We start from the raw sequence: 22,798 nt of genomic DNA, 5'->3' as shown, positions 1-22,798 counted from the left end.
ACACCATTCCTCTGCCTTATTTAGCAGTTATTAACCTGCTCACTGTGTATAGAGCCTCAAAAACTGATAGGCTCCAGATTCCCCCAGAAGGCTTAAGCCTCCACAACGTCAAGAGAAGGAGCTGTTTTGCCCAAACAGGTCCCAAAGCAGAGGAGTGAAACTGTCTTCCTTATATGGTGAAAAGCGCCCTGTCCCTTTAAGGCCAAGAGACTTGGCTGCAGACAGTCCCTGGGAAGTTTGCAGGCAGCCCCATCCTGTGTCTGATCCTTGCAGCTCAGCAGGTGAGTTCCCAAACCTTCTCTCCCCAGTTTGCCCTCTACAATGGCTCTCATGGTGTGTCGGGTTGGAAATGCTACCACAGAGGATTAGAGAATTTCAGAATCAGCAGAAAGGGTGTTTGCAGAAGTTTAGGTTGAAGCAAAAGACAGGGTTACTAGGGAAATGTGTAGTAATGCAGCCAGTGAGGATGCTTCTAACTTCCAGTGGGGAGGAGGCATCAAGGTTACAGAGGGCCCTGAGGCATTCCAGGACAGGGCAGGGAAACAAATTTGGCTGAGGAAAAGGGATAGATTCTAGGTAAGATCCTGCAGGGGTGTAAGTTTAGACTCCTGAGCTGTAAAACCTGGTCAAGTGCAAGTTTAAACCAAGCAGAGCAGGGAGGAAATAATGCATCTCCAAGTGCAAAAGGCTTTGCAGGAGCAGGAGCTACAGGGCTGACTGCAGATGAGAAAGTATACGCCAGTGTTTGCATGGAAGGCTGCAGCCTTAACCCTTCTGGAAGCCCTGCTTTTTAACAGGTAGGGTTTGACTGCACAGAGCACAGGGGTGGGCGTAGGGTGCATGTCTGGAGTATTGCAGTAGTAGACTAAATAAATGAGTGACTGTGGTTGTGGAGACGCATCGCATGTCTAGTATCCCCACAGCACCGCCTCCAGGGAAAAGAGATTCTCTAAGCTTGGAAATTCTGTGTCATCCACAAGCAGAGGGCTGGAAGAAGTCTCATTTAAGCTTATTACTGCTCTGTCATTTGCTAATTCAGTTTCCTGATTTCTTTTCCTTTATGGCCCAGAGCCTTTTAAGATATTAATTTGAAATTAACTAATAGAAATTTTTAACAGATAAAGATGTGCTGGCCGAAGTGTGTGTCTGTGAAAGGTTAGATGTATACAGTTGGGGTTGGGATTTTATTGATAGGATAAAAAGAAGTAGGCAGGGCACAGGAGGGGAAACACTTGATGGTCATTTATAATGTATCCTGAGCCCTTTAATCAAGCCCACTTATCAGCTACAGACAAAAACGAAGTACACCCAGGAATTTTAAAAAAGAGATACCAAATTATAGGGCTTGGGGTTGTTTTCCCTCCTGTTAAGTCTGGGGCCATTCATCATTCAGAGTCCAGTGGTTCCCTACCGCTGTTGTGTGGGGGAGTGAACACAGAGGCTGGATTAAAATTCCTTACATTCTCCATGCCTTTAAAAAATATTCATTCATCTGAGTAGTCACTGAAGAATTCTTTTTATTATTAACTAGCAAGTCCTCTATCTACTTGTTTCTGAAAGACAGAATGTTCATGAAAAAAGGTTTTTGTTTTATCAACAGGGATTTGCTAATAAAAGGGTCCCTCTTCTCACTTCTGATGAGTGGCAAAGTGTTGATTATTGCTTGTTGTGTAGGAAGATCTGTACTTGACTCTCAGAATCACACAGAACTCCATTTGGGTTCACCCACTCAGAAACACTAATGTTCCCAGCAAAAAAGTTAACTATGCGTTCACGATTTGGAAGAGAGCAGAATGCGTGGGTATTACTTTGCTTCATTCTGTATCAAGATAAATCCAGAAAGCAGTGTCAAATATACTGCTTTCAAATATGAATGTTGCCAAGGAAAACAAAATAACCTCCTTAAAGCTGGAAAATCTCTAAAAGTAACATACTGTGATCTTTTATAAGCTAAATGGGGCGTTTAAAAAGGAAAAAGATGTGGCTTCCTGAACATTTTACACAGTGACCGTCAGTTACGTAGCGACTGTGTAATGTCACCAAAGCTATCCATTTATCTGTACCTCAGTTTCCTAAGCATTAGAACATTGCATTATTGGAAGGGAATTACAACGAAGTGAAAAGATGAACTGCACTTGGAAGTGAGCAGATGTGGGTTAAATTTCCAGTCCCTTCATTTATTCCATAACTTTAAGTAAGTTACACAGCCAGTGTCCTCATTTGTAAAGGTGAAATAATAAACGATGTCATCATGGTAAGAGGAACCTAGAACCCAGAAGAGCCTCCACACTTGTTATTTTTCAATTTTTTTCTTTTATATTGTTCTTGAGGGAGGAAGTGAGTTTTGATAACAGAAACCAGCTCTGTAGCACAACTTTAGAACTATAGGGAGTTCACCCCAAATCCTCACCCTCTTTCAAAAAGGATACCCAACTCCCTAGGAAACCCATCCCTAATTACTAACCAGGCTCATTGTTCAGAAGTTTTTTATTTTTTTTAATTTTTTTTAAATGAACAGATGCTTTAGCTCAGATACATTGAGAATTTGTTACCATCTGAATGTAGTATCTACTCAGAAAGCTAAATGTTAAAAAAAAAATCTGCAATCACGGTTATGTCTTCCCAAAAACATCCTTTAAGAGTTCTATTAGTGAATATCAGTACATCATTTATTAGTCCTTACATGAGATTTTGCTCCAAATCTTAAAGAATAATATGAATATAAAATTCTAGATTGAATTACTTTTATGCACCACGTGAAAGATACCATTCTGCTTTCTTCTGACCTTTTTGTCACTTAGAAGTTTGCTAACAATCTATATGTGCTTTCCTTTGCTGGCTTCTATAATTTCCTTTTTATTCTTGATATTATACATTTGCACTATGTTACCAGCGGTGGGTTTACTTTTATTGTAATTTATATTAACTGCTTTATTCTTGAAATAAAGTTTTTATCTAAGAATTAGCTTTTTAATTACTATTCTGGAATATTCTTACCAATTTTTTAAATGCAGCCTCCTACCACTCCTCCATTCTCTGGTTCTGCAACTTCTATTAAGCATTAGATATGTAGGCTTCTCAATGCATCTTTCCTGTCTCTTCTGCTCAATATTTTTCATCTTTGACTCTCTATACTGTACTGTGGGTAACATCTTAGAACTATTTCCCAAATTCACTAGTTAGCTCTATTACAGAATCCAAGTTAGAATTTATCCCACCTATTCTAGTGTGGAATTTTCAATGATTAATAAAGTTTGATGTTCAAGGTATCTGATTCCTGAAATCAACTGATCCATAGTTTTTTTTATTTCTGCTTATATTTCATAACTTTACATTCTTTTCAGATGGCAGTTATACCTTTATTCCTTTAACATAGTGTGGTTTTTTAAAGTTTTTAATGAACTGTTCAATAAAATGAACTTCAAATAGAGCAAATTCCTGTTTTGATTACTGATCACAGTGGCTTTCTTACCATTAGAATCAAGTGTTTTCTAATATTGATTTGCAAGCCACACACAAACTCTTCAGAGTCTGGGGTCTCCAAAATGACTAAAATAAAGAAGATTCAGGAGAATTACCAGTGCAAGTTTCTCTTGCAAGGACGGATAGCTTGGTAGAAACCTTAAAAGTCTCTCTCTACTGATAGTTTCAAGAAGTATGTGAAATTAATCTTTTATACTCAGCATTTTTATAGCATTTGTCATGTAGTATGTAATAAATATTTGTTGAACACATTTCTTAATAACCATGCAAAAGGAAATTGCAGTCACTCAAAGTCACACCCCTTTCACCAGGCGCTGGGCTCTCACACGTGTGGATGTAGTCTGGCTGTTGTCCTGTGTCTTCTGGTCTCTCTTTTAGGATTAGTTGTATTTGTTGTATTTTCAAAAATATGTATGTTTTTGGGAGGAGATTCCCACTGTCCTACTCACGCTGCCATCTTGGCTCCAAATAGCCCAGAAGTTTTTAAAGCAAACCCACTTCCACTTATTTTGTTTTCAAAGAAATGAAGAATAGTTGGTTGTTTTCTTGGTATAAAAATATCCCATATTGTGGAGAAGTTGGGGTTCCTATGGCCAGGATCCTCACTGAACTTAAACCACCTGATGATGTAACTGGTCTGTTGCTAGGCTACCGCTTCCACACCTTTAGGTAATAAGCTATTATTGTGTTATATAGAGAGCTCGGCCCAGTGCTCTGGGCGGAGGCAGAGACGTTAGTGCTCTACCTACTGCCGGAGAACAAGCCTAGTAATAAACCCTTTCACCCCAAAGAACATTTTGCTGTCAATTCCTTTGGTCGCACTGAATCCATAGCAAACTTGCCAGGAGCTGAAATCCATTGGCAAGACATGTATGCTTGAAGAACAGTAATAAGCCATCGAAGAATCCCAATGAAGGTTGAGATTAAAAAGTGTTTTTGAAGAAACTTTTCTTGTTATTATAAGGCATCTCTTATGGGTGTTTCAGTAATGAACAGTTGTTACTTTACTGTAAAATCTCCTAACAGTTCACACAGCTGTGTTTAAGAACATGGTTAGTGTTACTTTCAGAGTTTTCGTTGTTCACTTCAGGCCCTTTTAAGAGCAGGTTTGTGTAACTTGAAACAGGGCTGTGTGTGTCACACTCTTAAACTGAAAACATTCTTTCCACCAGCTAAGAAAGGTGGTGATGAGTGTCAGCAGCAGGAAGATTCCATTGGAAGTACAAATCACAACACAGGGCAGCTGGGAAGTGAGAGCTGACTTTGAAACTAAAGTAAGGGTAGGTCACCCCCGTGGCCCATCTTCTAGTTGTGGATTAACACCACCTCTGTCAGGAGGCTGGTGTTAAGAATCAACACTTGTCTCCTCTCTGATTAATCACCAGGGGAGCAGATATTCTTCTCCCAACTTCATCACTTCTGTTCTCCCTCTCCCTTTGCATTCTCTATTGCCGTGTTCCCAGACTAGAAGGGGTGCACACCAGAATCACCTGGAAGCTTTGTCAGCACACAGAATGCTGGCACCCATCACCAGAGTTGCCCATCTGTCGGTCTGGGCAGGAATATCTGCAATTTGTGTCAAGTCACAGATGGCCTGGGAACCAGCCTTTGGGAGCCACTCCTCTAGTCCAGCACTAAACCTCACTCTAGTGTTTCAGATGATCTAAACCTTCTCCCACCTTCCAAAATAATATGCTTTCTATTCTTGGGGGTGAAATAGAACCCTCTCCTAACCACAGTTATATGTTACTATTTATTGAATTCTAACTGTAACAAGAGCTGTGCTAAACACTTTACATACATCATTTGTCAGTTCCCCAGTAACCCCACGTGTTTGGTATCATGAAACAAACAGACAAAGGGTAGGTAACCAAGAACTCACAAGTGACAAAGAGAAGATATGGTATTCAAACTTAGATTTATCTGGAAAGATTTTCTCTCTCCACTATTCCAGGGCTGGCAAATAGATGTTTAATTTGTATGTCAACTCTGACTGATTGATGGCAGCTGCCTAGAGCACTGGGTAGAGGAGGCCCAAGTGGAATGGGGAGCTCAACAGGGGGGACTTCTGGAATTGGTGAGCTGTGCCCACGGAGGGTGCAGGAGTGGAGAACAGACATGTGGTGCCATGTATTTGCCATCTCCACACTATGCCTTGTTTGTGGAGCAATTTTGTTAGCTACTAGAATCAGACGAGAGTTAGATTTTTACATTTGTTCTATAGGAAACAACAAAACAAATTTCCTTTTCCTTCCCCTTCTCTGAAGGGTGACTGTAAATTTTTGAGCCTTGATTTGAAAGGGTATCATAACATGAAAAGTAAAATGAACTGCAACTGGTATATTGATAGGAGTAAGCACCATGGACATTTGGTCTTAATGTGGTGGGAATAAGAGAATTATATTAATTATAGTCTTTATATATTACATGTCTTTCAGTGTGGCCTATCTAATGGATTGCCTTATACTGAAATAATCCACTGTGACTTAATAAGGAGGTAATGACATTTCTAGTTTTGTTTGTTTTTCCATTAATATTCAATATGGGATTTATTATTTCTAGTGTCTCAGTGCTTCATCTGAAAAGTGAGTTTGATAATGCTTCTCTGCTTCTTCCTAACATTTATTATGTATGTGATTAAATGATATAAATTTACGGCATGTATTTTATTCAATCAAGATTATTTATAAACATTTATTCCCCAGGTGCTGGGGATATAGCAGCAAGGAAAATAAGACTTCTGTCATAGAACGTACATTCTGAAAGAGAGGACAGTTAATAAGCAAGGAGACAAAGAAGAAAATTGTGTATAGTGATAAGTGTGTGTAGTGAGAGAAAGGGACCATGTGTGTGCATGTACAAGGTGGTCAAGGAAGGCTTTTCCGAGGAAGTGACATTTAGTCTAAGACTTGAATGTGGAAAAGACACCAAACATGGGTAGTCTGGGACTAGACCAGTCCAAGTAGAGGAAACAATCCGTGCAAAGATCCTGAGGTTGCAGGTAAGCAGGGGTCAGATCAAATAGGCTAGTAAGGGTTATCAGGTTTGGGCAGTGTGATCCTCCTCTCCTGCCCTGAAGAGTGTTTGAAGATGGGTAGGTGGTAATTTGGAGGCAAAATGCTGGAGTTGAGGACAGAGCACTATTGACTTTCAGTGAGCAGCGGCCCAAGATGCTAAACATCTTGCTCTCCTCTGGACAGACACACCAGACTTGTCCTGCATGTACTGTCCTGCAGATACTGTCTCTATTAAGAAATCCCAACAGCCTCTAAGTCCAGAGTAAGATTTTATCCTCAGTAGAGTTGGAAGCTATTCAAGAATTGTAAGCTTTAAAAGATGATCTTTAAAAGATCACTTTGGCTACTGTGTGGAGAGGGAGTTCTAAGGGGCCAAAGGGGAAAGCGGGGTAATTCAGTAGGCAGCTGTTTCAGTAGTCCAGAGTAGAGATGATGATGGCCTGGGCAGGGGAAGAAATAGTGAAGGTTTTGAGAAGTATTTTTACCTTCAAGACTGCTAGAAAAATGCTGTTTCCCATGACACTTCTATGTTATCTTTCTTTCTTCCTTGAGAGACTTTTCAGTTTCAGAACCAGCTGGTTTCCTCTATATTCATTTAAGGGAATCTTTATGGCACCAAATTAGAAGACCTTGCTCTTTCAAATGCAAGTCCTTATCCTCTTGCTCTTAACCTTGCAGATCCATGTGCATTTCAAGTTGTTCGTAGCTCAGGAAAGCAGTCTATTTGATTTGGGCTTTTAAAAAGAGAGAAAATTACATGTGCTTCTTGAATCACAATATGTGATTTCTTTCTCTGAAGGGTCAATAGGAATTAGCCTATATATATCATTTTACAAAACCAGTGCCTAATCACATGAGTAACAGGGACCAAGTCTGCATTTATTCTGCTGAAAGAGGAACATTAAATGAACATCAAAATCACTTGAAAAGATTGAAGGAATTTCAGCACTAATTTTACTTGAGTATTAAAGCCTTGCAAATAGTTTTCAGGTGCATCAGCTTCTTCCCCACAAAGGCAATTCAGCTTCCAGAATGTTGGAGAGTCCCCCTCACTGCTGTCTCCTTCCCTCTCCTCATAGCCGTTCTTCATACAGTACCCCAACTGCAAGGGCCCCGAGACTGCCCTCAGAGGTCACCTGCAAAAGAACCCACTTCTCACGCCCTTGGGGGCAGGAACACCCAGACTTTAGGCTGAGCTGAATAGGGTGGCAGGAGAAGAAGAGAAAAGGCAGCAGGCGTCAAGCCATACCCACCCTGGTGAGCAGCTCCATGGAGTGTGGAAGTCAGGAGGTGGGTCTTCCCACCAGAAACCTGTGTTCTCAGAGCAGAGTGGGTAGTCACCAAGGGGGTCCTGAGGACTGGATGCAGGGCTGGTGGAACAGCACACCACAGCCTCTGACTGGAGCTGTTGGAGCCAGGCACTCACCCACCCACATCCTGCCTTCCAATTTCTGGATGAAACTGAGTAAGAGAAGCAGAAAGTGGTTAGGACCATCCCTCACCTCCCACTATCCCCAACCCCTCCTCCCCCACCAAAACAAATCAAATCTTTAAACCCATCACCCAGTCAACATAAGCCAAACTTCCAGGAGTTAAAAAAAGCAAGTGATCTCCCTTAACTGTAAAAACCAAGGAAGATGAAGTTCTGCTTCATCTCTGGGCACAGGTGTGGTCCTGCAAGAGGCAGACCGCCTCACTGCCTACCACAAAAGGGGGCACCAGACTAAGGTATTAGGAAGGAAAGAGCAAACGATTTATATTAACAAATCCTGTCCCCACCACCAACTAGCCATATGAATTTGGACAAGGTCACCCTATTGGGTTTCAGAAACAGAGCTGATTAGAAGTTCTTTCAGATGTACTTAGAAGCTGTACTTCATAATTCAGCTCAAGATCTTCACTGCTGCCCTAAAGTGAAAACCAGATCTCAAAATCCTAATTGCCTACCTCACCCAACTCTTATTTCTCTCTCCCACTCTGAATTAATAACTTTGTTGATGCTGTCTCCACTGGCTCCTGAACGACTCTCAACAACACACCCAGAATACAGCCCATTTTCTCTCTCCGCATCTCTTTCCCTCTACCCGCGCTTAATAAGCTCCCTGAAGGGAGATACGAATGCCATAGCTTTTTATTTGAATCTCCGGTGGTTAGAGTGATTCCTGACGCTTACTGGATGTTCAATAAATGTTTGTTATTCAATGAATAGATAGAGAGGATAGAAAAGAGAGAAGAATGAGCCCAAGCAGTTCAAAACTCAAGAGCTAGCTTTTGCTAAAAGCCATATATTCTGCCCCTAAGATCTGAGACTTCCTAAAATTAAAGAAAAAAGGGAATTTAGATATTAGAGCAATAATTTTCAGATATCACACTTTCTAATACCCTATGTCTCCACTGAGATATACCAGTTTTGCAGTATTCTAGAAATACTAGCATTTACCTACCCTTTATGGAGTGTCTTGTATCTGTATAAAGAGCTAGTATAACATTGCTGAGTGGATGGGTGAAGGGGGCCAGTTGTATGGTGATGGATGGTAACTAGACTGTCAGTGGTGATCCTCTTGTAGGGTATACAGATGTTGAATTATAATTTGTGCACCTGAAACTTATATGATATTATATCAATTTTACCTTTTTTTAAAATTACTGAGTAGAAATTTCCAGATCACTTACTCCATGACTTCATTCCTCTTTAAGCTATTCCCAGGAAAAAACCCAAATCAGAAAGTTTAAAACTGCCTGTATCTTGTCTTTATAAGCGTCTATCCTTTCACTTATTTTATTTGAAATGTGTAGCCACCATGGCCTCATAATTAGAATTGCTAAAGAATATAGGGAAGGCCATATGGAATAAAACTGGCCTGTCTAGCCAAGTCACCAAACTGGAAGGCTGTGCTGGTGTGTCACTGGGGAGAAGGGGGGGACCTAGGAGTCACAGCAGAGGTGGCCCAGAAAATGACAAACCGAGGCCTGGTCCAGTTCCAGAAGTTTGGATTTGGGGCAACCGAGAAAGGGTGCAGCATTAAAACTTCTGGGCAGTGGCCAATTGTTTGATTTTAGCCTTATCAAGGAGGACTGTGCATGAGTGATCCCAGCCTCAGGAAAGGGGTCAAAAGGGAAAGGGAAAGAGTAGATTACACCTCTGCTTTATGTCGGGCCATCTCTGAGAGGATGCTGCCCCTGAGCTACCTCAGAGCTGGGGCAGGAAGAAATGCCCCCAAAAGTGTGGGGTCACTAGTGGTGTTCCCAGGGGATGTGCATAAGAGTTTCTTCCAAGATGTTGTCCACAAAGCAAGAGTAACAGACATCTCCAACTTCATCACGGTCATGTGCTATATATGGTTCATCCACCCTTTTTTCTAAGCCCTGTTCTTAACTTGAGTAGCAAGTGTCATGAACTCAATTATTTTTGCTTTTCCTGTCCACTGTGTAAAGAAGCAAGTTCCTTTGGCCTTTAGTAGTGCTGTCCAGGGAGTGGGGGAAGAGACCACCATGAGACCATGACCCAGCTATAGGTGGAATGACAATGATAAACTTTATTCAGACCAAAAAGGGCAGAGTTTTGGTAAGCTCCACAGGGGTCTTATCCCAGGGGCACACAAGGGGAAGGTCCTGGAGGTGGCAGAGACTTTTAGCGAGAAGGCTGTTGGGGAAATCATATGAGGAGCTTACAATTGCTCCTAACTGCAGGCTATTCTCTATGGGGTGCTTGCATGAGGGGGTAAATATCAGTTTAGGGCCCCACAGGCCACTTGGCCAAACAAAATGGACGTTGAGGCAGCAATACCATGGCGTAGCTTAGCCGAACTCTCAAAAATACGTTACAGTCAAACTGTAAGTAAAAGCAAGGTGTTAAGCTAAATTTTAGATGGGTGTTGAGGGGTAGCAAGCAAAGGCAAAGACAGAAATGTAATCAGGGTGGAACATCCAGAAGGTTTTAAAAATACCTGAATAACCCGACTTAAAATGGAGAGGTGGGGAATGTTGGTGTTCATTTTATCGTTGTTCTTTCAACTGCACATTATGCTTTTATACCCTGCTTGGTATGTATGAAGTATTTTAAAGTAAAAAGATAAATTTAACTTCCTCCAAAAAATAATGGCCCAGTGTCTGAAAGAAATTCATCAAGAACTAAATAAGTTGCCAAAAGAAGGCCAATAATACCTTAAGTGAAACTTTAAACCATGAACCACAGAACCAGTACACATATCACACACCCCCTCCTCTATCTCTCTGCCTTCACTGGCAAAATTTTTGCTGCCTGGAAAAACTTTGTGGGAGTGAGGAGCACTAGGACTTATCTATCAACTACACTCGAGAGAAAACACATTTCCCCTACCCCCTTCCCTGCTTGCCAGGGCAGGGCTGGTTTAGAACACTTCCTTTTACAAAGTTGAAAAGTTAAAAATAATGCCTACTCTCTGGAAGCTGGTGCTTAATACAAGGTAGCCATTGAAGAGAGGCCCGTTTAAGATCAGAATGTATTCAGTGGAGCTGCTGTACAATGCCAGGTGGGCACCTTGGCCTGCCTTTCTGTGGTGCCATCCATCCTAGGGTTCTGCATTATGCTCTGTGCACCAGCTCAGTATTTCTTACTTTGCTTCACTCTTTGCATGCCTCCAATAGCTCATTTTCTCCTGAGCTCTTGCTTAGCCAAGTTTCCTGTATTTGGTTCCTTTGATCTTTCTGTTAAAATCAATCTCTTCCTCTAATTATTTTCTGTTTCACTTCTTTGAACCCCTTCCAGTTCTCAAGAAGCCAGGTGTTTCATAAAGAATCTGGATGAGGTTCAGGCAGAATCAGGTAGATGCAGCTGCTTGCCCCAAGACTTGTTGCCTTCCCTTTAAGTAGCAAAGTTGGTTTACTAAAGGCACATGACATTCCAGGGACGTCAACATGGACATGAACTGAGTACCCTCCTGATGGCAGGTGCTCAGTAATTACTGAGTGAGGGAATTAATTGGGATCTTGTTTAAAAGGGGTACAATATATTCTGATTTACACTTAATTTGCTTCCCCATTCCACCCTCAGCCCCAGTATCTTTCTGCTTTCAGGTTTTTCTTTCTGGTCTAATACCTATTTCATAGCTTATTTCTTTGATGCTTTCGTTCACACATTTTTAGATTAAATTTCTTTTGGTTTTCTGCTCATATGTTTAACCTCATTACTTTAATTCATGTCATAGGAATTTGCTAGTAACCTTGCTTATCAGATTAACATTATTTATGTTCTATTTTACTCCTTTCACCAATAAACTAAAAATCATGTTCATATTGTCTGATTCTTAACTTCTCTGTATTAGAGTAGTCTTTGCTTCTATATTGGTTAATTTTCAGTGTTTTTCTAGTTAGCCAAAGTCAAAGTTCACCATAAGCTATGATTCGGACTCAGCTATGGGTTAAGAATAAAGACATTGTCTTAAAATGAGATAATGTTTTGGACTTACTTCAGGATAATGGAGTGGAGGGTGAGGGGATGAGAGGGGTTGCAGATGAAATAAGATGCCCATGGGTTGAGGGTTGCCAGAGTTGGGTGATGGGTACATGGGCGTTCATTATACAATTATGGAAATGTTTGAAGTGTTGCCATAATAAAAAGTTATTTTTTAAAAAGACAAAAAGTAGATATATGGGTATAAAGTTGATCCTATGAATTATCTTAGGACTTGGAAAAAGGGAATTGATCATTCTCCAACTGTTCTTGTCACTGTCATTTATAGGTGGTTCTGCCCTTCCTATTGAGAAGTAATACTTGCTCCTCCTCTTTCTTTCTTTCCAAACTTTTGTCCATACCCAGGAGGGGTCACTGTCGGGGCGAGCACCTTGCACAGCGCCTCACCTCTGCAATGCTCACTGTCCATACTTTTGCCTCGTTTTAGTAGCCCACGATGTCTTGATTACACTTCAAATCATGTTTGAAATGATGCAATCTCTATATGCTGACTGTCTAGCACTGTGGCTACGGTCCTCAGGTTAGGTTCTGGTACAGAATTTATTTTTTCTTAACAGCAGTCAACACATAAGACACTTAAGTAATCCAGCCATTTCTGGTTTAAAATTCTTCAGGCCTCTCTATCAATTTCAGGTTCAAAATCAAGTTCACAAAATCAAGCTCTTGTTTTCCAACCATTTCCAGCCTCTTCCCCTACCATCCTCTAATATTCATTCTTTTCCAGCTATACCAAATTTCCTTCACCTATGAGTAACAGGCCATGCTTTCTTGTGCCTCCAAACTTCTTGCCATAATGTTCCCCTAGATGAGAATGTCTTGTCACTCTGCCTGGGGGGGACTTCAGCACATTCTTTTTGTACCTCAAGACTCAGTCCTCCAAGCATCACTGCTGGAAGGATTCCCTGAACTGTGCATGTTGAGTTAAATGCCCCCTCCAACACCTTTTCTCTTAGCACTCTTTGTGCCCACGCTGCTGCTTTGAAACTCAACTGTAGTCACTGATATTCTTTATTTCCTTTCTACACTGTGAGCTCTTTGACCTCTTTCAACTCTTTCACTCGAGAATCCAACCCAGTGCTTGGCACAAAGTAGTATTTGAATGAATGAATTACTAATGGATAAATGAATGCTGCTACTTCCTTACCCCCACCTCCCTACCCAAGGGCCTTCTCCAGAGGTCCTGACAATGTGCTCAGTCCTGGGCAGCCTAGCCAGGCTTTGCCGCTTAACTGCCCTCCTTAATCCGCTGACCCATCTGGCTCAAGCTGTAACTCAACTGTCCCTGTCTCTGCAGAGCCATCCTATTTAGTGTTTCATCCAGATGAGTGCTTCCCAGACTATGCCACACACTCTTTTTAGGTGATACTAAGAAAAATGTCTTTTGACAGTCTTGTATATATATATTCGGGGGTGAGGAGGGATGAGCACATAAAACATGATTTCACAGACACTTGCTTAGGACTCATCCTCATCAAATGTAGGTACTGCCATCTTAATCAGCCTTAGCTGGACCTCATAAATCAGGGGCAAGGTGCTCAGACATAATCATAAATGTTCCGAACCCTCGGCCAGGCCCATTAGAAGGAAAGACAACTAGAAATCACACCAACACGGAGGGACTCCCATACACTGAATTCCACAAGCAACTCTGTGTTTTATTAAGTGCTATGTTGCAATGTCACGTCCTGAAGTTACAGACTATGTAAAATACACTTAAATGTAACAGATAAAAATAGTTGAGTATCTGTTGAGCTGTCCAACCACATCCTCATGTAGGTTCAGATTTTTAGTGTGGGTTAATATAAAAATTAAAAAATTGTCTCATTAATGTGGATCCTCTTCTTTGTCTAAAACTATCAATTAGGATATCCAGCTATTTTGATCAAAAAGTTCCATTCTTCTCAAGAAAAAACTTATTTTCAGCCAGACATCTTATAAATCAATTCAATTTATTCTATTTTTTGTTTGGAATTTTCACTTTTCATTTTTAAAAGTTTAATAATATTGTTTTATAGAATTTACCATACTCCATCAAATCTAATATACCATTGATATGTAAAACACATTACTCAATGTGCTGCTAAGAACAACAGAGCTGTTGAAAATTATAATTGCAAGATGCCCTTAATGCTAAGACACAACCCAATTTCAGAGGTGTTAAAATTATTTTTAAAAGTGTGCTTAGAAATTGATGAAATGCAGTATATGTACACTTCACTCTTTAGCAGATAATATTTATGTTCCATTTATCATAGTGACATCAAGTTTCCTTTGGAATGAATTTAATTTAAAAATGAGTTGATTTAAAGAAAATATGTAAATGAGTGTAGAGGTGGAAGATATGGCAAAATTCTGGAGATAGTAGCCAAGTGGCTGGGATTTAGCCCAACTGCCTAGGCCCAGATACTGCCCGTTGGCTCCACCTTCCACCTTCCAACTCAGGCCAACCCCACCACCACCAGTACGGTGCCCAGCCCCTCCATTGAGCACGGGAGAGGAATTTGAGCAATCATGCCTATGCTCAGGTTGAGAAATGTGGCTGTAACTCACTGAAGCCATTTCATGAGAGTGAAAAGAAATTCCTAGGAAGTAGACTCATTATAGATACTGGGATAATCTGGACTTGCCTCTATTTAAATAACAGTCTACTCAAAAGACTCTATTTTGTTTTGAAGACATTCTACAAAAAGCAAGGAGGGAAAATGGCCATTTTAATCTCTCTTGCTGTGTAATTTATTTACTAATAATAGCTAACTAAACACTGAACATTCAGTTTCAGTGATTATTAAACCAAAGAATGGTCTACTCTGCTTCTCCTAATATTTTTTCCAGTTGAAAATAATTATGAACTTGAGGCAAAATGTATTTCATTTAGAAAATACAGAAATGGCTGATTTCCTACTTCCAGGATAGAAAAAGTGAAGAGAGAATCATTTTAGACAGAGCTGAGGAAAACTGTTGAGTTTCCGTTGGTCAAATTCTGTGCTTTTGTATACATCTGCATGGTTGCTGAGGTGGATTTGTGTTTCTCAGACTTCCAGCTCCCATCCTATGCTGGGTCCAATCCTTGGACTACTAGGCACAGTGTGCAACAGTTCCCCAAGTGCGCTGCAGAATCCTGTGATGCACAGTGCAGATTCTTGAGATTACTGGGAATTATTAACCCGAATGCAACAGAGCAGGAGGTCACAGTCTATAGGCTCCACTGCTAGCACAGAGCCTGTTTTTGCAAACTTAATTTTGAAGGTTTTAATGTAGGTGGAAAATTGAGATAAATTGAATACATATGCACATCCTAATAAAGGTATTCTTCAGAGTCAGCAAAGATTCACATCATATTAAGCATCAATGAGCCTATCACAATATAATAAAATGGAAAAGTCTTATAATGGGAGATTATTTATAGGCTATTAGTATAATTTTAAAAATATAATCAGTAAGAATTTGCAAAATTGATAATATGGAGATGCAGCCCTTTCCACTCACTAGTACTAACAACACTAGCAATAATTCTATATAGTAATGTCAGCTGAAGGCTAACCCTCTTCCAAGGTCTTTGTCCTTATGGGTGTTTTTGTTCATCAGATCATTGCTGCATAATTTTATAAAAGCTAGTATTCATAAAAGTTATTGACATCATGCGCTCAATTTTGAAGTTTATTCACAGATTAAATAACAGTGTAAGTGTTACTGGTCCAGTACCCTTTCTCCAAGCACACATAATGATCATAAAGCCAAATATATTTAGGAAATAGAATCCCTGAGACTTAAGCCTCTTAGGTCAGGTTCCCTAGAAGCAGACCCTGAGGAAGGAATTTGGGTGCAGGTGGTTTATTAAGGGATAAACCTGTGAGAAGCAGGTTGGGGGGAAAGGGTGGAATGCAAAATGTGATGTGGGTCAGATGGCCTATCCTGGGCCTGATAAAGGTGGAGGGATATACAGCAGCTTCATAGCTCCACACGCAAAGCAGCTGGGGGCGGGTGTAGTGTCCAAGAGCAGCAACCTGCTTGGAGCACCAACAGCACTAAGTACATTTGGGTGAGGACAGCAATGGGGAGGCGGGGACAAGGATGGTTCCCAGGTCTGTGGCATAAATGAGTGAATAGATTCTTGTATATAACATTCCCCTCATAATACCAAAAATATATGGAAAGATTCTTCCATTAACAAATTCATTTTCCTTTAGCTTTTACTTTCTAGGTTAAAAATACCAACCTCTTGACATATTTGCAAAGGATCTACTTTCCATGAAAAACACATAAACTTTTCAAAGAAGTGCTGTTCTCTGAGAACTTTCCTATTTATTCTGCTTCCTGTCGGCAATAAATCCAAACTGGTCTAGTACTCGAATAACTGAAGGTTCACCTGGCTACAGTCCCAACAGTATGTTAGCTTTTCATGAAAAAGTGCTATGCATTGTTCTCGTGCACTCACCCTTTAGTCCAGAGGTTAGCCAGCTGTGGCCTATGAGCCCAGTCCGGCTTGCAGTCTGTGTTTGTGTGACCTGAGAACTAAGAAATTTTACATTTATAAGGGTTGCTTAAAATAAAAAGAAAGGGAATATGCAACAGAGCCTGTATGACCTACAAAGCTAAAAGTATTTACTATTTAGCCCTTCTCAGGAAAGATTTGCCAGCCCCTGCTTCAGTCCACTATGACCCCAAACTTTTTTCATTAGTGTGCTGATTCAGTCTATACTTTGAAACAGAATCTGGTTCAAAAACTTCAAATTAGTAAGTGATTTATGGAACCATGGAGTCATTTGTTTTATAAAAAGCATTCATCACAGCATTTATATAAATAAATTCCAGCTCATCTGAACAATTATTTTAATGGGATTCTTTAACAAGTTCACAAAAATTTATTTTAAGTAAAATAAATATGCATAATTTATTTTCTTTTGTAAAAATATTACCACCTACTTTGTGATTATTGTAAAGAAACTGAAAAATACAGATACAAACATTAAAATCACCTGCAATATTACCATCCCTAATTAACATTTGGCTACATCTTTTTCTAGGAATATAACCATTTAATTTTTCAAGAAGGGGATCACATAATATGTATAAGAGTATTCCCTCTTTTATTCATTTAATTACAATTTTCAAAAGCATCCTATTTGACTGCATTTATTCGACAGAATGAGTTATGTCTCTCAACTCATTTAAACATCCCCTTTTTGACATTTAGGTTGAAGCTAATTTTTCACTATTGTAAATGCCACAATGAGCATCTTTGTGCATAAATTTAGATCTTCATGTCTGTGTCCTTAGGCTAGATTTTTAAAGGAGTAAATACTGTCTCCTCCCCTCATTCTTTTCCTTTTCTTACAAACTCATTTGTCTTCTGCTAGACCTATAAATGATGAGGTTCCTCAGGGCTAGAAACTTGGCCTTCCCTTCTTACTCTATTTGTCTCCAAACACTGTCACCTATATCCAAGCTTTCAAATGCCATCTATATGCTGTGATTCCCATATTTGCATCTCCAGTCCCAGATCTCACTTCTAAGCTCAGACCTGTACATACAAGTACAAGTGGAGATGACCTACTTGTCATCTCCACTTTGAGAGATGGTACATCTTATACCATCTAAAATAGAAAATGTCCAAAATGGATTCACTCTCTTCCCTCCTTCTGCACCCTTACAAAACCCACTCCTGCTTATTGCCCATTTCAGTAAAGTGACCCCACATTTCCACTAAGTTGCTTTTGATACAAACCTGGAAACCATCAGTGATCTCTCTCCCCTTCAGCACCCCCATCTATTCCATCACTGGGTCCTGTTAAGTCTACCATCTAAATATTTCTGTAATATTTCTAGTTCTCTCCCTCTCCCCACCTAAGCCATATTCCCCACTCTCCTGGACTACCGTATTTGTTTCCTAATTGTTCTCTCCACATCCACTCTTGTTCTGCTCTGTCCTTCTATTGCCTTCAGAATCCTCCACCATAGAGAAAATTTCTAAAACTGTCACTCTGCTTTTTCAATCCTGAAGTGGCTGTTGGTATAAAGATCATAATGGCAACCCCTTCTCTTGCCACTTTCCCCTTAGTCTCTTCTTCCAACCTGGTGTTTTTCCATCAGCTACTTGACTATGCTAATCTTCTTCCAGCCTCAAAACCCTTGCTCAAGCTTTTCCCTCTGCCTGTAACACCCTTCCCTCCCACTCCAACTGACCAGCCTTTTTTGTGATGTCTCTCCAATGCCCATTCTTTTCTGCATGCTCTATCAGCATCATACAAGTCTACTTTTTGAGTATTTATTACAAACTGTAATCTAAATTGGTGGATTTTTTCCCCCTGTAATGTATGTTTTCCTCTAGGCTGAAGTTCTATTTTGGGCTAATAGTGCTTGTCTCTTTCACCACAGTAAACTGGTGCCTGACAGATATTAGGTGATCAATAAATATTAGTTGAATTAGTAACAGGTCATGGGATATACACTTAGTAAAGACTTTTAAAACATATCATCTAATGGTATTTCAGAAAGTTTGTATCAAACTTAGAAACCCACTAGCACTATATGAGTCTTTGGTCATACTCATCTTGACACTGAGTATTATAGTTTTAAATAATTTTTAAATATTTTTCTAGGCAAAATTGCCTCATTATTATTGAAATTGCATTCCTTTGATTACAAGTGAAGTTGAACATTTTTTACATATGGTAGCCTCTCATATTTTCTGTGATTTTTGAATTTATGACATACTGCTTTTATTGAATCACTTTTGTAGAAATATTTTGTAAGTTTGTTTAGATTTAATATCATCCTACCTATAAAACGATGCCATGAAACATATTTAACTTCATATGAAGCTTTGGACAGATTAGGAAATAATGCTCCCCAACATTTATATTTAGTCACTGATGATCCCACCCTACTGTGAGTGATCATATAATTTAACACGTAAACTGGGACAGTTTTGAGAGTGAAGAAAGGCACTCTTAACAATTATGACTGGATAACAGGTAAAGAGCAGGACCATCCTGTACAACCAAGATATATAATCTCCCTAATGCTTTCATTTTCATGCAGTCTAGAACTCTGGGGATCTAGACTTCAGAGCAAAGGTCCAAATGGTGATTCACAGATAAACTGAAGGTAAACCTGCTTTCTGAATTTTAATATGGATGCCTTTGTGCTGTGCTGTTCATGACTCAGTGACTCACCCCAGAACTCCCTGGCACCGATGCTGCCTCCTTCACTCACTTACCTCACCTGCCTGACCCCTGGAGGCATCTGAAAGTTTCATACAACTCTCCTTTCATGGTGAGCCCAGTGGCCCAAAGAGCTGTAGAGACTCTCTTGCCCATAAATGCAAAGCTAGTCAGAGGCAGAGCCAGGTCTCTTGGAAGGGTTCCCTCCTGTTTGACCCTCCTTCTCCACTTTCAGATGCACTCCTCCTGCTTGTACTGCACTGACAGTGCCGCAGCAGCTACTTTCTGATTTCAGAATGCTTCTAAGGCTACATCAGGAAGTGAGCAGAACACAGTTTTCACTTCCCGGACTGTTCTGTGAGAATGTTCCTCTGACAAGCATAACACATCAAATTATGAGGCACACAATTTCTGAGGCAATTCATCTGGTATTGCAGTTATGTGTACATGGGCTTCAGTGCATATCACTTGTAATGCTTCCCTGAGTGCATGCAGTAAGTCTACAGACTTTCCTAGCTTTTCTTTAGTGTCCTTTTATGTAATTTATACCCTTCAGTGAAGCTCAAATGATAAATTCAGGGTTGCTTACAGACTTGAATTTTCAAGAATTGCTAGGAAAATAAAATATAATAGGAAAGTAGAAACTTCTGGAAAAAGAAAGACTAAGAGAGTTTAGGTAAGTTGAATTTTTGCCAGTAGCATGCAATCTGAGGTATGACTTCATCAGGAAAAAAACAGCCTTCCTCCACTGATTTTGTCAACAGAGAACAAATTTCCTACCAATGGAATTCCAAATAGCGCCTCTGGACTTTTGAGCACGACTCTAGGGGGTACCATTTACATTGTCATCTCTGTGAATAGTGCCAAATGGCTCCTCCTGGCAGGGACCTGTGGTGTAGTGCACAATCCTCCTAACTCTGTACAGGGCTCAGTCTGTGTGGCCATATGCTGAGGTCTTGAATGATACCATTTATGTGGCTTTCCTCTGTCCCTTTGCTGCACTTAGAGCTGCCTTAGTCACCAATGCCTACAGATTTTTCAGGGTAATCATTTCATGCATTCACCTAGTTTCTGCAAGCACTGTAGTATTTATCAAGCCAAGTGTCCTGGTTTCAGGATTAGAAAATAGGTCATTGGCGCTGTCTTTTTTTTTTTTTTTTTTTTTTGAGAGGGCATCTCTCATATTTATTGATCAAATGGTTGTTAACAACAATAAAATTCAGTATAGGGGGGTCAGCGCTCAATGTACAATCATTAATCCATCTCAAGCCTAATTCTCGTCAGTCTCCAATCTTCTGAAGCATAACGAACAAGTTCTTACATGGTGAACAAATTCTTACATAGTGAATAAATTCTTACATGGTGAACAGTACAAGGGCAGTCATCACAGAAACTTTCGGTTTTGATCATGCAATATGACCTATAAACAATCAGGTCAAATATGAATATTCGTTTGATTTTTGTACTTGATCTATATGTTGATCCCCCATTTCTCCTACTATTATTATTATTTTTATTTTTAATAAAATGCTGAAGTGGTAGGTAGATGCAAGATAAAGGTAGAAAACATAGTTTAGTGCTGTAAGAAGGCAAATGTAGATGATCAGATGATCAGGTGTGTGCCTATGGACTAAGTATTAATCCAGGCTAGACAAGGGCATCAAGACATCCACGGATGCAGAAGATTTCTCTCAAAGCAGGGGGGGTGAGGTTCTGAGCCTCACCTCTGTTGATCCCCAAATTCTCACCTGATGGCCCCCCTGCGACTGTGCCTGTCTTAGGTTGTTCCTCCCTTGAGGAATCTTACCCGTCTCTGGCTAACCAGTCATCTTCTGGGGCCATACAGGGAAATGTAAAGTTGGTAAGTGAGAGAGAAGCCATATTGTTTGCAAAGGTTAGCTTTTTACTTCTTTGCAGATTTATGCCCTGTGGCATCTATGCCCAGCACTTGTCTCAAGGTATCTTTACCACCTGGAGGAATTATGATACTCGGTAAATTCGATATGAGGCACGAATTCTATTTAAGGGTTGTAATTAGGAAGGAAGAAGAAAAGCTATAGATGTAGCATACGAAGGAAACTTGGGAGGATTGATTATTTCTTTGACATATCTTCTTGTATAGTACCTTAAGTATGTATACGTTTTAAACTACTAACTAATTTGCACACATATATTAACATAATAGGAATACGGTGACATAAACAAAGCAAATCTATAATTACCATCCATCTCCAGTGAAGCCAAGAAAACCATTTAGGCACCCTAGGCATTTGTGAAAATTTATCTATGATATGATGGATATTGTCCAACTGTACTTGAACCATCAGACAAATTAAAGCAGCCCATTTCTGGGATCTGTTCACATCCCATATGTTCTTTTAACCATAGATAGTCTATAGTCATGAGATTTTGGAGTGCTACAACTGCACCCCTCCCAACTCCTGGTTGAGTTCCAACAGTACAGATCCGGTCAAATTCGTTGTCTCACTGTATGCACATGCCAGCCTAGACATCTCCCTCCTCATTCTTATGGCAAGTCCAGGAGATGGTGGGCTGGATGCAGCCACAACCGCAGCATCGTCCGAATCCCTGTGGAGGCTTTTTGATGATCATCCCCCGGCACAAGTCCTCCAGAGAGTGCTGATGCCGGAAGCTCCTCCTCATATCGTATCTTAGTTCATTTTCTGGGTATCCAAGCTAGGCCTTGATCTCCTGCATAGAAACAAACAGACCCTTTGATTGGCGCTGTCTTTTAAGGGCTGAGGTTTGCCATTTCGTTTTTATTGAAGAAAATGTAGGAAATAAATGCATTCTCATGGTTTGCTAGAGAATCAAAACATTGAAGATGTTATTATTTTTTAAAGTTTTTTTTTCATTAAAGTACTGCTCTGTAAATGAGGGAAGAAATCATTTTAGGTGTATATTGGATACATCTCCAAAATGACTACACATATAGACTAGTAAGTTAAGATCAGCCCCTTCACTCTACAGAAATAAATACCATGCTTTCAACCTACCTAATGGAGATAGACCATGGTTTTGAATTAATGGAGGAACCCACTTTGTAACTCCCAACAAAGAAGGACATGAAACCATCCAGAGACATTTTTTTTTTCTGTAGATAATAATTTTTTATTGAGGGGTAGTTGACACACAGTTTCATTATTTCAGGTGTACAACACAGTGATTCAACATTTATATACATGATAATTCTAGCTACCAGCTATCACCATACAAAGTTGTTACAATATTTTGACTATATTCTTTATGCTATACATTACATCCCGGTTATTATTTATTTTACAATTGGAAGTCTGTACTTTTTTTTTTTGAGAGGACATCTCTCATATTTATTGATCAAATGGTTGTTAACAACAATAAAATTCTGTATAGGGGAGTCAATGCTCAATGAACAATCATTAATCCACCCCAAGCCTAATTTTCATCAGTCTCCAATCTTCTGAAGCATAACGAACAAGTTCTTACATGGAGAACAAATTCTTACATAGTGAATAAGTTCTTACGTGGTGAACAGTGCAAGGGCAGTCATCACAGAAACTTTCGGTTTTGATCATGCATCATAAAATATAAACAATCAGTTCAAATATGAATATTCGTTTGATTTTTATACTTGATTTATATGTGGATACCACATTTCTCTCTTTATTATTATTATTTTTAAT

The 22,798-nt window shown here is 39.8% G+C and overlaps 1 protein-coding gene across 1 annotated transcript in view; it reads left to right on the top strand.

Annotated features, from left to right (window-relative positions):
* The first annotated feature begins 208 nt into the window (after positions 1–208).
* The window catches only part of SCHIP1 (schwannomin interacting protein 1), a 146,358-nt gene continuing 123,768 nt past the window's right edge, over positions 209–22,798 (top strand). The window contains exon 1 of the mRNA XM_036997894.2: positions 209–281. The gene's annotated coding sequence lies outside the window, so the exon portion shown is untranslated. The remainder of the gene's footprint in view (positions 282–22,798) is intronic.

Source organism: Manis javanica, chromosome 3, assembly GCF_040802235.1.
Source record: "Manis javanica isolate MJ-LG chromosome 3, MJ_LKY, whole genome shotgun sequence".
In the NCBI taxonomy this organism is placed as follows: domain Eukaryota; kingdom Metazoa; phylum Chordata; class Mammalia; order Pholidota; family Manidae; genus Manis; species Manis javanica.
This window is presented reverse-complemented; position numbering and strand designations above follow the sequence as displayed.